Here is a 15,446-nt window from a genome sequence, read left to right on the forward strand (position 1 = left end):
TTTTCCAGTCATTTGCTATTTCATGGTTTTTGTAATTATTTTAAATTACTGTAAATTATTGAAAGTACTCTGCAGTGTAAATCAGGAAAAAAAAAAAAAAGAACAATAAACCAAAACCAAAAGTACTAGTAGAGAGGGGAGAAGCAAATGTCTTACAAAATCACTAGTATTTTTATGTCATGGTAACACTCTATTTTCCTACGGCTCTGTATGCCAACCTTCTCCCTTTACTCTCTGCTTTGTTTCCTTCCAAAATACTGCCTGGCTTCAAAGATTTAATCATCTTCCAGTAACACAGAGCAAGCTACTTCTCAATGTCCTCTGTCAATACTTCTAGAAACAGGATGAAAGGAGCATTTTCCTTTACTTGCTCAGGCTGCTGAGGTAGATCCTGCTATTGTAGCCCAATGCAAAAAAGGAAAATAGAGGCTTAGTTCAACTAAAGGCAATCCATCCTTTAGTAAGAGCTTCAACTAGTGAATACATTTTAAAGTCTTAAATGTATTTGTTTATATTAAATATACACAAAGTCTAAAAGCCTACACTGATTCATTTACAAAACTACAGCAAGCAATGTGTGTTCTAGTGCCCGCATTTTTCATTTATCCACTCATAATGGAGCACAGTAGGTGAACCTTTTAAGTATTTGTTTGGTACATCACAGGAGGAATACATGCGGGGAACTTTTGGTCAGGTCTACAGCATGTTGCCCTTAAAAATACTTGTAAAATTTTCAATATTCATTATGTGTTTTCAAATTAATTCTTTTTCCACAATATTGCTATCTGTAAAACGTATTATCAGCATTCTTTTTTTAGGAAATAGTATTTCTTTGGTCAGACATTGGGCTAAAGTTTGAAAATGAGTAATAAGGGAGAAAATGAAATGTATTTTATAGGAGATTAACACAGATTATAGAGATGTTATTAAGTAAGAGAAGTAGCTACAGAGTTTGGGATGAGCTAAAAATTATAGTAAATGATGGAGACTGAGACAGTGGGCATAACTTGAGAGATTCACTAGGCTGGTTTCACCAGACTATTTTCATATCCAGGGTCCAGCAGTAATTATTATTTCTGACAAAACTTCATATAAACAGCTTCAGCAAAAGACAATGCATGGCTTGAATAACTCTGGGTAAGTATACCAAAGTTCAGGAACTAACTAATCCTGAATAATATCTACTATTCTGTTTCTACTCACAATGCCTTACTGTTGAAACAAACATGCTATAACACGGAAGAGAGAAAAGAAAAGGGGTTACAGTATGACAGTGGTATTTTCTTTTCATTTTTCTCCTTCATTTACTAAATCCCTAGAGATTGCTCAGATAAAGGATAATGTGCCATGTTACCATAAATATAACAGAAAACATTTAAAAAAGGTTGCCATCATTATATAGCTTTTTTGAAACACAATAAAAAAAGATGTTACAAAAAAAGACACAGAGCTAAAGGGACACAAATAAAAACGTGAGAGAGTTCGTTTGTGAAAAGGATCTTTAAAGGATCTCTTCTATTATGACAGCTGATATAGTAAGGTATAGTTAGCAGATAATTTCTACCTTCTGCACTATAGGGTCCACAATGGCTGTTCAACCCATATATGGGTGCTACCTTTGCCTTGGACGTACAGAAATCAAACATTTTATTCTGTATTTCTCTGTGAAAATGCAGGAAGTTTTGTTCTGAATGAGAATTCAGAACAGTAGCATGAAACTCCTGAGTGCAGTTATTTTGGACCAATTAACTCTGGCCTCTTGATAATAACTTCAGAAAACATGGTGAACCCGTTTTGCTTTCTGCTTGTTACTGGCAGAAAATAACACTATTGTTAGCAGTTTGTTCTTATTGGAGGAAAAAATAATAGGATTAGACAGACTGGGGATTTTATTTTCCATAATTGATGGCCTACTGAAATATTAATTGTGAGTACACTTTGGTGCAGGTGCTTATTTGATTGTTAGCCTGCAATTGCTCATTTTCACATATTACGCAGTGTAATCTACAACAATGAGTAATGTCTCTTTCCCTCTTGTTTAATTTATGGTTCTGCTTTCTCCTGCATGCCACCACCTGTTGGTTTCTTATACGTTATGTCACAAGCTTATTGCCTTCCTAATCTACTTAACCTAGACGTTATGTTTCCCTTCCAGTGCTGTTTCCCAAGACGTGCTAGTAATTCATGTATTTACTTCCCATCTTTCCACTTCACTTTCATTGCTTCAGGAATTGATTAAGATGCCACAGGCTGCTATTTTTTTTTTTTTTTCCCTAATACCACTAAATAGAATGACAGCGAAATGTTTTAAGGTTTGTTCCTTTCTGCCACAAGTGACAAGTATGTTAGAAAAAGATACTCGGGATACTAAGTATTGTCTATAAAATGGTGAAAACTAACCTGAAGCTAAATTTTGAGATGAAGTGAAAAAACATGATACAGAAGAAACATACCTTCCCAGACATCGTTTTCTGGGCACTGACCTTTGAGTGGAGGTATGTTTTTCCTAGTGCTTTATGGTTGTGTTCCCGTAGAAGTTACCAAGCTTCACTGCCTCCAGCTAGTAGGTCAAAAACCATACAACAAAAATAGCCTCAGGTAAAGCAAGATATTTACTAGCTTATGTATCTGCAAAAAGTAGAGATGATTTTTCTGATGACCCAGAAAGCACGTTCTTTATCTGCAAAATCAAACTGTACAAAACTCCGTGGACATTACATGCAACTTCTAAGTTAAAAGGTTTAAACTGTATTGATCTTTGCAGATTTTAAAATGTTGAAGCTTACTTCTACATCTAATCTTTAAGAGATTTATATCTTTAAAGAAGAGCCCTTTCATGATTTTACTTGTTTTTGTGCCTTTCCTAAGAAGTCCCAAAGTACATTTTCCTTATTTCTCCATTCTCTCTCTGTGCACACTGTCAGCTTAGAAATAGGATCTGCAAATGGAAGGCGGAGTTTCTCTGATTTATTCTCTCTTTAAAAGACTTGAGCTAAAGGTTACAGTTTGTCATAACTCTGAACTTAAAAGAAGGTAATTTCTGCTAGATCAGGACTTAAATATTAATCCCCTCAAATCTGTTAAAAATAAGATTACTTGCTTTTAAAAAACTTACCCAGTTTCTTTCAAAATAAGTAAAGTAAAAACAAACACTGCCCTAAATTCTCACCGAAAAAAAGAGAGGAGAGCAAAAATGAGACAATTCTGTATTTGTTTTTTTAGTGCCATTTTAAATGTTGCATATATAAACAGACTTCCCATATATTGGCACTTCTATTCTACTACTAGAAATATCTTATATTACAGCTATAACGCCCAGAAATAGAAACCCAGCCTAATACTCTTTGTTGTTTCAGTTCTCCTGAAGTGAAAAACTCCGTTTATTCCATATCCAAATTACAGGTTCAGTTGGAGAACTTCAGTTAGCATAAAATTAAGTATTTATCTTGAGTTTCACCGGTTTTTACTGAAAGAACTAAAGGCAAAGTAATGTCCTATCTACAATGACACAGGTAGAAGAACTGAAAATATTTTGTGAACTGTCAAAAGCTGAACATTATGAAAACATCTTTCTATGTACTTTTTTTCATTTTCTAGACTTTTATATTTTATTAAACTAGTATGTGAATTTTTCTCATCCAAGAGCAGTTTTTCTGATATTTAAACAGACTTCACTGTCATCCTAGGAAATATCATTGGATGAACAGTATGTTTTGTTTTTTTTTTTCCTGTTAGCTTATTGTGCTCCATTAAAGAGTCAATTCATTATAACAGATGCACATCATCTTTTTAAATTAAAATAAAAGTGACAAACAGGCTAAATATCTTTTTAATATAGGGACATGCAGTATGTATATGCAGTGGAATGGAGTCAGGCAATAGTTAGATAAAAATGAGATCTGCACCTGAAATCCATGCAATTTGTTAAAAACAAGCAATCCTAAAAATATGCAATCCTTATCTTCAGCACATGAAGAATGTTAGTGTATTCTGAATAATCAGTAAGCAACAACAACAAAAAAAAATTAAGGAAAAAAGCCATGTATTAAGTCTTAACACAAAGGTGACTTTCTGTGGAAATTTTCCTTGAGGTCATCTGACTATCTTCCTTCCCATCTTGTTCCTTATTAAAAAAAATTGCAGTTGGCTCAACAGTATTTTATATGTAAATTAGATGAAAAATAATTTTTATTTCTCATAAGGAACTGGAAGACAAAAGTTTCAGTTTTCCAACTGATCTTTCCTACTTTTTTTTCTGGCAAACTTTATTGTTGAGTTGACTCAAACAATACATCTCACTGTGAGGAAATGTAGATGATGCATAAATTGATTGTAGCCTTTTAAGAAAAGTTTTCCAAAAGAACGTGAAGTTTTAACTAATACCTATTGATCATCAATGACAGTATATCCTTTGCCTGATATGGAATCTTTTGGCATTAGACAAAAGGTTACGATAACAAAGGAATGGAGAGTGTCGTCTCTTAAAAAGAGCAAGCTAAGAATTAGAAGAAGCCCAAATCCACAAGGTTGACCATACTGTACTCCCTTCAAGGCCAAGGTTTTTAGAAAGGATAATTGTTTGGCCATTCCATGCATTCCTTATGATCCATTTTCTGTCATCCATAACAAAAATACAAATAATGCTAGTGCTAGCAGGGCATAAAGACCTACAGTTGTAGTGAGCTTTCTGTTCTTTTCAGTGTTATGCCTTTGCTAAATTAATATAAATGTTTTGTAGAGTGTTAAGAGAAAGATGATGTAGCACATTTAAACAATTATAATGAATGTCCAACCTTTTACGTTAAACATCTGTTCCCTTCATTTACTTTCTGGCAGCAGTTCATATGTTTTCTGCAAAGGACACAGTTTAATGAACATATACCAGGTTATTTATATGAATGGTTTCAATAAGTTCTTTGAACAGGTTTCTACTAAAAAGTAAGCATGAAATTACTTTCTCAGTTCAGATGCATTAACATATTTTAAGAAAAACATACATAATCACAACCCCTATTTGTATTAACATTCCAATCTTCTGAGTGCTAATAAAGTAAAGTAGTTGTTGCATGGAAGTGGTAGTCAGTATAGTAAATTGATGTTTTAATAGAATATGAATTCATAAGAAATGATTTCTTTCCCTCAGGAAAAGGAACATACCTTTTCATTTGATTGGAATGGGACATCAATTTATTTGTAAATAATGGAGAGCTAGGGATAGGCTTTTATTAAGATGCTCAGTAGCACTCTTTAATACTCCTAAGAAGGAGTTGTTCAAATTGGATAAACTCATACGAACGTAATTTGACTTGACCAAGCGACTTAGCTTCAAAATCACTAAACTTAGACCCTCACTCTATTTACTCTATTTATTTCTTTATATATTATTTTATATTAATATGAAGTCTTAATTCATTCAAAGAATTAAGATTAGATATAGTTCACGTGTAGCTAATGGAAAGAAAAATCTGTTGAAGAACAAAATACATAACTTTTGCTTTAGAACCAGCTATATGGTTCATCTAATTGTTTAGAAGTCACTTAATGATTTAACATCGTCTAATTGCCCTAATTTTTCTCTGTTGATTTTATAGGCAAGTACCAGTACTGCTATGGAAATGCAACCTGAATGAGACATTTTAATATTTTTAATCAGAAGAATTTTGCTTTCTTAGACTGAAAATATATTTTAACTGCAGAATAATATAGTAATATGGACCCTGGTATTGAAAGTCTGATTAGTGAAGAGATGGTCTGTTTAAACATGGTTATGATAGTTGGCAGTCTTTTTCTGAGCATAAGGCTAATGAGCACATTCATTTATGCATAACGTAAGTTTATTAAAGTCAGCTGGCACAAAGCCTCAGAAGACATTTTATTTAATTTTTAAAAGTTCCACTGTGATTTCTATGGCCTTGTCTTAGTTTTATATATAGTTTTACAAATTTATTTATTTATTTATTTATTTATTTATTTATTTATTACATCCTTCTCTGTTGCTTCTGGGTGAAGTCACTACAATATGCAAGAAAAATACATAAGCTAATTCTCTATCTTTTACCTCCCCTTCCCACAGAAATATACTGTGGCTGAAAGAAATCAACTCTTAAGCAATCTGTTTGCTAAAATCTTTGCATGGCCTTGCCTTGTGTTGTGATACAAGAATTTTCTTCTTTCCTGTTAGAACTACAGTCTAAACGTATCCTCAGTACATACGTACTACTTCTGATAACATCTAAATATGTATATATAGAGAGAGATTTATGTGGATTGTTATGTTGGTTCTTCCTAGTTCCTTGAGGTAGTAAGAAATAGCCCTGTTGTCCCAACATAAACAGTATCAAACAGCAGGAAATTATAGCAAATAATTGCCTTGGGTTCATGCAACAAAGCACCCCATTGATTTTAAACTACTAGAAGTAATTTAGGGGAAGAGTACACAGCATAAATCTTATACTGAAATCTGAAAATGAGTTTAAAAAAAAGTGATAACACTTTCAACTTTTATTATTTAATAGTTTCCTATAATTGTGCTTCCATATATTACAGTTTTCATAGTTTTGCTTTCCTGTCAAGCCTGCAGTCTATTCTTTATCAATCTGTGTAAGTTAGGGTTGTCAGAACTAATAACTCTCCTTTCATTTAGCTATATAGAAAAGGGCAATGGCTTCTGCACAGATCTCATTACAGTTAAATAACATATACTAATTGGAAATCTCAGTATTGTAATGCAAACTAACTTATTTGAAATGTAATTTTGATTTTGTAAATATTTTTCAAACTACAATACAAATCACTAAAAATTGAAGCTGCTTTAATGCAGTTTTCTAAATTTATCCTCAGTTATTTATGACTTCAGTGATATCATTCAGTGTCAAAAATATTACAACTTAAGTAGATTTCTAATAATTTTACTTGAATAAAAATGTTATTTTATTAACTATCCATTCAATCTCATGGAATGTCCTTTAATGCCTAATACGCCAGCTTCAATTCCAGTTGAGAGAGAAAATAATGTTTAGCCGAGTTTGGAAGACCTATGTTGACCTATACTCAAATACTTTTCAGATGCATCTTGGCAAGCAGATGAAATGAACGCTTTCTTCACTTCTTTCCACTCACCTCCCATTCCTTCTACTGAGCCTTTGCTTCTCTTTTTTATTAGAACTTCTTTTCATTTGGAGGGTCACCTGGCAAAAAGGTATATACTTCAAAATAATTTTTTTGAAGCATGCTGATGAAATAATAATACTAATGGCCAGGTTCTAAGCTGAAAGTGAATATGAGGAAAGCATTTACAGGACAGTAGTAGTTAATTTTGCAAAAAAACAATATTTTAAGAGATTAATAAGATATTAATATTTTAATATTTTAGTAGTGCAAAGGAAGTCAGTCCCCAGAAGTTCTGTGACTGAGAGTAAGTTCTATTACTTTCTAGGTAATTATTGTTTAAATAAGGTCTGCAAGCCTGTTAAGTAAAGAATGCTAAGTTAAAAAAACTATTACTATTCACTCAGTAAGAGGTTCTTTATTTTAACAGTATTAAAAAAAAATAACCAGATTACTCCCACAACAGTGGTCATGCCTGCAATACTGAACATAATTCTTCACTGCAAACAGAAATTTATTTTGCCATTATGCACAGCTAAGTGACCAAAATGGGCTCTACCTTAAAATACATTTGAGTATGTCACTTAACAAGAGTCTATGTTTTCCGTGTTTAAAGTATCACAGATAATCAATGATCCCATAAAGTTATAAACTTTATCAAATTGGTACCTGCTACTTACTGTATTATGTATCTAACATCAGCAAAAATCATGAATTTCTATTGTACTGTTCACATTAAAAAAAAAAGCTTTCTAATACCTTTTATCAGAAGGATTTGGTGTATGGATTATACCATGGTCAGTACACACTATCCTGAACCCCAGTTTCTGGACCAGAAAGCTCTATTTAAATCACTCTGGGCACTAAAGGGCAAATGACTATATGGACAAGCAGGGCTCTTCTGAAGCAGTTAGAGAATGATAGAACACAAAGGTTGTATCAGAAGAGAAGGTTCTTGTAATGAATGAAACCAGTTTTGTCAGGCTTGTGAAAAAGTTGCACTGAAGTTCTAGTGAAAAGGCTGTGTGTATTACCATATGATTGCTACTCTGCTTCATGATCCAGACTCCATTTATGGTAAGATGGCAGGTGTATCTCTTGAGAATATTGAAGTAATTAAAATAATGCAGTCAAAACCTGCATTGTGTTAAAAAATCAAACTTCGTGAGAAAGGAACTTTGCCATTTGTTCTGATCTACTTGCAAAACAGTGTTATTTAATATAATTGCACCTGCTTTCATATTTTCAAAAGTGATAAAATCATAAAAATCTCAGAAATATTTCAGGAATCATTTTCAACTGCAGAACTTTGCTTTTCTGGGTTGTGGAAAACCCAACCTTTCTACTATTCCTTTATTCAGTTGGAAATTGAACTGCTCCAGCCTGGCAGGGGCCGCAGTCCAATGGCAACAGTGGCAGCATTGCCCATTCCTATCAGGGCAGAGAAAAAGGAGTGGCTGAGGCTGGGAAAGCTGCCCAGAATCCTTGGGGCCCATTTCCATTCCCTTCAGGTGTTTTCCCAGCCCGGGCACTCACCTTTCTGCCAACCAGGATCTCAAAGCGGCTCTGCAGCTCCTTCACAGCGATGCCAGAGCGCTCGATCTGGCGAGGGCCACCCAGGGGCTCCTCCTTGAACACCTCCACCCTCTCGCTGTCTGCCAGGACTTTCTCCACGTTGCTGCTCTGTCTTGTTTTATCTGGCACTGGAGACCTCAGGGCTGGTAGGCGTCGGAGTGTCAAGCTGGATCTTGGAGCACTGGCACACTCCCATCTCTGCGTGAGGAGCTTCACGGAGCCCTTCTGCAGGGGCAAGTCAGGCAGCTCCAGTGTGCCCTGCCAATACAACATATACCTGTGCTCAGAGACAGGTGGCCCTGTGCTGGCAGAGGCCCCCATGGGGCAGCTCAGGATCCCTTGCGGGTCATATAACAGGCCACAGCATATTCTGGTCCCAGGGCCAGTAGCTTTTTGCCAATGGAAAGAAAAATCCCAGCTACCAAAAAAACAGGTGTAGGAAAACACCAGTTCCACTCTATTTCCTTACATGCACAACAAACCCACTTAAGAGCTGTTTACTGGATTTAATAACAAAAAAGAAACAAAAAGAAACCTAACCCTATCGTTGTTTAGAGCTGTAAAAAGCATCACAAAGAATATCCACTCCAAATCCACTAAGTACAGTTAATGGTTTGGAGCAGATCCATGATTTTCTGCTTTGGAATACCGTAAAAGCATATACTCAAAATTGCACAGAAGAGTTTGGTCACTTGGTTATTTTCATTAAATGGAGACTGATTCCCACATACTGATCTGTGAATGAATGACAGGATAACCTTACACCTATGTCCATTCACCAAGACATGCAGATATGAAACTGGATGCCCCTGGATGAGCTGTGTGCGATTTAAGAAATGTGGGTGCACAGCAGGATGTCTGACCAGCAAGGGAAGGGAGGGATCTGTGCAGTTACACACATTTCAGACACTTGTATGGTGCATCCCCAGCCAAATGAATTTTGCAGAAACTGCTGAACACTTGTTCGTTATTTTGTTTGTTTGTTTATTTGTTGTTTTTAAGAGGTAAAACATTTTCCTTCAAATACCTGGAATTGACACCTAGTGAAGTGAGGAAGTTGCAAGAAGGACCCTTTTTGTGTATCTGTGAACTGTTATTATCTGAGTTTATCTTGAGTGCAAAATACAAGATTTGTGCATTAAAGTAATTCATAATGTGATGCAAGCACATGCAAAAAGAACTGGTCTCCAGTACTTTAATGAGTAAGCTGTAGACTAATTAAGCTTTGTTCGTTCTTTCTGTACATTCCAGGCTGAAAAAATCCAGCATTAGTAAATTAACCTGGAGCAGCTTCAGTTGTGATGGTGTCAGTATTCATGTATTTTTAGCTATGTTTTCTAGCAAACTCTACTTAACTATTTTGTATACAGCTAGAAATTTTGGAGTCACTGGTCACCGTGACTTTGTGTTTTGTCAAGTACTGCACATGTAGTTGCATGGAGCAGAGGAGAAAGGATGTCAGAACAGAATTGAAAAATGCATTCAAGGTATTGTTTCCACTGAAGATTAAAGAGAATGGGGAAATGACTGTATAGATGTGTTTCAGGTGATTTCTTTTCTTCATATTAATCCATTGATGTTGTGATACTATTATAAGTTTAATGAGTTTTATTCTTAGTCTTAAACTACAATCAGTAGTTAAATAGCAGATAGTTGTTAGCACTTTAAAATAGGGACCAGTGTGAAATGAACTTGAGCTACTAAAGCAGCATTCAAAAATTTGGAAATACTAAACAAATTCAAGGAAGATTTTGTTATTTTTTTTTACCAAAGTTACTGTACATTACTATTTAATAAGAGTAAAGTTTCAATGTCATAAGAGGAAAAAGGACAGATATCTCATTTAGAGCAGTGAATTTGGAGTATCAGAGAATAAAAGCTGCATATAGTAGTGGGGGCAATATCTGTATAAAGGAGATGAACTGAATGTCTTTATGTTTCTCAATTTGATATTTTACTAGGTTTTTGTGGAGCAGCCCCAACTCCAATTTAATACAACATATATTGCCTGCTCATTGTAGAGGAGTTGGACTAGATGACTTTTAAATATTTCTTCCAACTCAAATGATTCTATGATTATGTATTCCACGTGGGAAAATTGCTGAGATTCATATTTCATTTTGAAAAACAGTAACTTTGGAAGTTTTATGTTTTTCTCTAAGATTTAATCAATCTTGATACAGTCATCAAGTCTGAAGTATCATCTGAACCATCAATAGACTAAGAGTTAGGCTGTAGTTCTGGGTACAGTGTGGACATAGGGAAGGCAAAAGTAGGATCTACTTCTGTATCCATCCAACCTGGTAGTGAACAGACCTTTCCACTAAGGCAACATATAGTCCCTGAACAGATTTAATCGTGGCAACTGTATGAGAGTATTTTTAGTTCATTTGTTATTAGCAATACCAATTAAATATTTGAAATTATTTGTATTTTTATAAGAAGTTGCATCTCTCTTTACTTCTACAAACCATGTACCGTTGATGTTTTTGTTCAAACAAATGTATAATATGGCCTTTCATACAGCTGAGAAAATGCAGGGGGCTATTTCTGAAATATGATTATAGCAATATATTATAGGCTATAGCTATTGTAATAGGTATAGTAAAGGTTAGAAAAGTCTTGGGAATTGGGTCCAATATCAACATGCCTAGAAGCCATGGTAAGGAATAGTATTAATTTCTAGATCCTGAAGACTGAACAGTTTCGCATCTCCCTGTTAAACTGTAATGTTGCTCACGCTTATTGCAGCCTTTAGTGTTCTAAGAAAGCTTGCAGTATTTTTACTGCAAGCACAATCAATATTTTCATTCCTTTTTTTCTCTTGAAACAGTATCAGGACTTATTTCAGCATTACAATATTCCAGCATAATTCTGTTAAGAATAGCTTGCTGTGCAAAATGGCTAAAAGAATTACATTACAACAGTATTGAGTGAAATGCTTGCCTCATGTCTAAAGCTGCACTTTTAAAATCAGGCCCATTAAAACTTAATTAATGAAAGGATTTTGCATCAAGAATCAGTGAAAGGGGGCAGTGTCTTCATACAGAATGAATATGTGAACTAAAGAATGAGCTAGGTGTGTTGTTCAGATATTTTATTCTTAGGGTTGACAGGACAGTTGCTGTCTATCAAGAATAGAAAAGCAGCATGCAATTAGGAAGAATTTAAAACAAAGTGGGGCTAATGAATGAGTGAAAAGTAATCAGTGCATGCTGCACTGAAAGGTGTTGAGACAGATGACTGCTGGTTTCTTTCAGATTTGATACAGATATCAGTGTTGTAGAGCAGGGCACACAGCATTTTAATGCAGATATGAGATAGAAGGGATACTGTATTAGCTGTGAGAACCAAAGTACTTCTACAGTCTGAAAACACATCCCATTACAGAGCTCCAATTGCACAGTAACTCTTCTAGCAGGTAAATTACCAAGTGCTGATATCAAATCTTTCTGATCATTTGACCTCTGTGTTCTCACAGAGGCTTATTCCATCTTTCTCACCGCACATTTGGAAAGGAAAATTGCCACTCCATCATTTTCCACCTGAAGCCTGCTATTTGTTTCCTGAAATCAGCCCCAAGAGGTTTGATTTCAAGGTTTTTTTTATTTTTTATTTATTTATTTATTTTTTGCATAAAGTGCTTTCTAGCAAATACTCCAAAGTAAATTTTCATCTCTCATTCAAAAATGAATTTGAATACAGAGTGCATGCATTTAAAACAATACAGAGAAATAAATACTAAGAGCTAAAACCCAACTATTCATCAAAATGTCACTTCATTAAGTCCTCCCTTTGTATTACGTCCTTTAACATGCTTAAATTTGACTTAGCTTTGACCTGCATTGTTGGGTTGTTTTTTTGTTTCTATACTTTGTTTTAAGACAAATAATTAACCAGAATTAGACTGGTATGCAATATTTCACTCAGGAATAACAAACACAGGAGAAAACACCAGGTATCTGCACTGGGAAATTCAAGATCCACCTTCCTTGAATGTAACAGGAAAGTATTTCTTGGTCAAAGCTTTCCCCTTCCTCCCAGACAGAAACTGGCTCAAGACTTGTCTCTCCCTTAGCTTTTTGTCAGTCCCAACCTGCCCTCCTCTTTCTCTTTCCCCTTTACTGATGTAATCTGTCACCTGTGCTTTCCCCTTCCTGCACCTTTCCTTTCTCTACCACCTGTGCATGTTGATCTAAGCTGTCTGGTTCCATCAGAGATCTGAGTTTTAACCCAAAATGAAGTGCAGCTGTTCAATTCACCTGTGGCAAGAATGTTCAGCCTCACTCTCAGCTGCTGCACTTCAGAAGTGCTTGTGTTTTATGTTGATAGACTGGCTGCAGACTATGCAGACCCCAGCTTTTCCTACTTTGGATGTGTGCAGTTCTGTAACATCCCTTTTCTCCTGAGTTTTGCTGTAACTGCTTCAGAATGACTCAGTACTAGAGGTTCCCTTTGTTGTTTTCAGTGTAAGTATTGCAGTGTCTTCGAAAAGCAGTCTGGTGTTTGTCTCGTTCTGCCTCACAGCACTCAACATAGGTTGAGTCAACATAGGGAGAATATTAACTCCCTTTCAGGGATCTAGTCTGGGACCTGTGCATACTGGACAATAGATAAAATGGGTGCATTTGCACTGTGTGCATGATTAATTTGCTACTTTGAAGTGATCAGACAGAAACTGCATGGAGATTTAGCAGTTTATAGACTTGTTGAGTTGGTGCACTTGTTTTGTTTTGTTTTTCCCCCAGTAATTTCATTGTAATATCTGCACTTGCCAGAAATAATTCTGCAGAGTGGTGAGGCACTGGAACTCAGAGAAGCTGTGAATGCCCTATCCATGAAGGAGCTCAAGGCCAGATTGGACGGGGTCCTGGGCTGCCTGATCTGGCAGGCAGCAACTAGCCCACAGCAGGGGGTGGGACTGTGTGGGCTGTAAGGTCCCTTCTGACCTTAGCCATTCTATGAATTTTGAATATAGCCTTAAACCTGAGGGAATTCATTCTTAATAAATATTATGTGTAAAATATTTGATGAAGACTGCTATTATGAACATCTGGTTCCAGTCAACATGCGCAATCATGAATCCCTGGTGTGAGGATCTATAGCTCATTTTTGAGTAAATTTTAAGAGATGGACCAACATGTTGTAAATTGGGACTGTGTCTCATGGAATCCAATAATTATTGCAGACCACAGAAGCGCAACCCCCCTGGACACTTCCCAGAGGAAGTGACAGAACAAGAAGCTGTGGACCCTTTCATTTATGGCAGTCCTGGGAAGAGAGGCATGGAAAGAAAGAGAGGACCAGAATCTGCTGTAGTTCTTCTCTCAATCAAGTGGATAATATTCACTGGCCACGTTACTAAACGATCTCTTTACTGAAGATTCCTTGAATGTGTATGTGATAGGTAGGTGCGTGCTATCAATTGAAGAGCCTGGAGTTTCTTCTGCAGGTAAGCAGATCCTTAAGGATCTATAACATTTTTTTCATTTGCATTTCAGATGCTTCTAAATGAAACTGTTCAGGCAAGCACATGACAAGTGCTAAAGTAGTTCTTGATCACTACAAAATTCCAAGTACTTCCAAATTTCCAGTTGTATTTTTAGGAAAATAATTTAGTTTGAACTGTCATCTAACATGCCAACTGTTATATTGATACAAATATTCATACTAAATGACTACATTTTATCTCAAATATTAGTTAGGAGATAAGGTTAAACTAGCAAATGCTACAAGGTTCCAGTACGTTGAGGTAAATAATACTGGCCAATTCTGTTAACCTTCTGTCCTGCAAAATCAGTTTCTGATCCTCTCTTAATAGATAAAACAGCATTATTCTGTCATGAGACTTAAGGATATACATGCTTACTTTTTTCTTTTGTCCTCTCATTCTCATTTAGCCCATGAACAGAATCAGGCCTCGCACCAAACAACATATTTAAAAAAAAATGCATGAAATTTTTATATTTGTAAGGAGGTTGTCTTACCGCTGTGTTCTTCTCAGTCAAGTTTTCCTGTTGTGACTCTGCTACACTCATTGTGTGTCTGTTTAAAGGAAGACAAATTTAAACGTTCTCTAATTCACTAGTCTCATTTGACTAACGAACATGAAGCTTGATCGACACATGCCTGATAGTGGTTGTGAGACACCAAATCTCCTATGCGTTTGTCTTGCCAATGTATTATTTAGTGAGGCACGGAGGAAAAGTATGCTTTCCACCATACCTCTGGCTGTCATGTCTGTACTCACCTTACACTGCCTAGCTGTGGCAAAGGCTGGAAGCATCAGCTTTTGTTTCAGTGCTCTTCAGCAGTAAACAAAGCATTTTTCAGTAAAATACAAAACAAAACTTTTTGAGTACTTGGAATAGGTTTGCAGAAAAACTTCAGTTGATAACTGATGACATGAGTCAAGCAAATAAGAAAATATCGTGTATTTTTAGTGTCATTCAGACCACATTGTGATATCACGTGTCAGTGCAGATACTTGTTTAAATAATCAAGATAGTTGCTTTTCAGGAGTTTCATTTAGGATGGAAACTACATATTACAAATCATGCAGGGAAAAAAGGTACAAAGATTTTCAAAGATATTCCTCTCCCTTTCTTTTTGTTTTTCTTTTGATGTGGTATAGGCCTATTACTTGACCTGCCTGGGCAGTATGTGCAAATAGCCAAACCCACAGTTGTCACATTACTGTCTCCATCCATGGACATACATAACCAAGGCAACCAGGTTGGCACCCTGATACGAATCCTTATTAA

This window comes from Meleagris gallopavo, chromosome 7, assembly GCF_000146605.3.
Source record: "Meleagris gallopavo isolate NT-WF06-2002-E0010 breed Aviagen turkey brand Nicholas breeding stock chromosome 7, Turkey_5.1, whole genome shotgun sequence".
Lineage (NCBI taxonomy): Eukaryota > Metazoa > Chordata > Aves > Galliformes > Phasianidae > Meleagris > Meleagris gallopavo.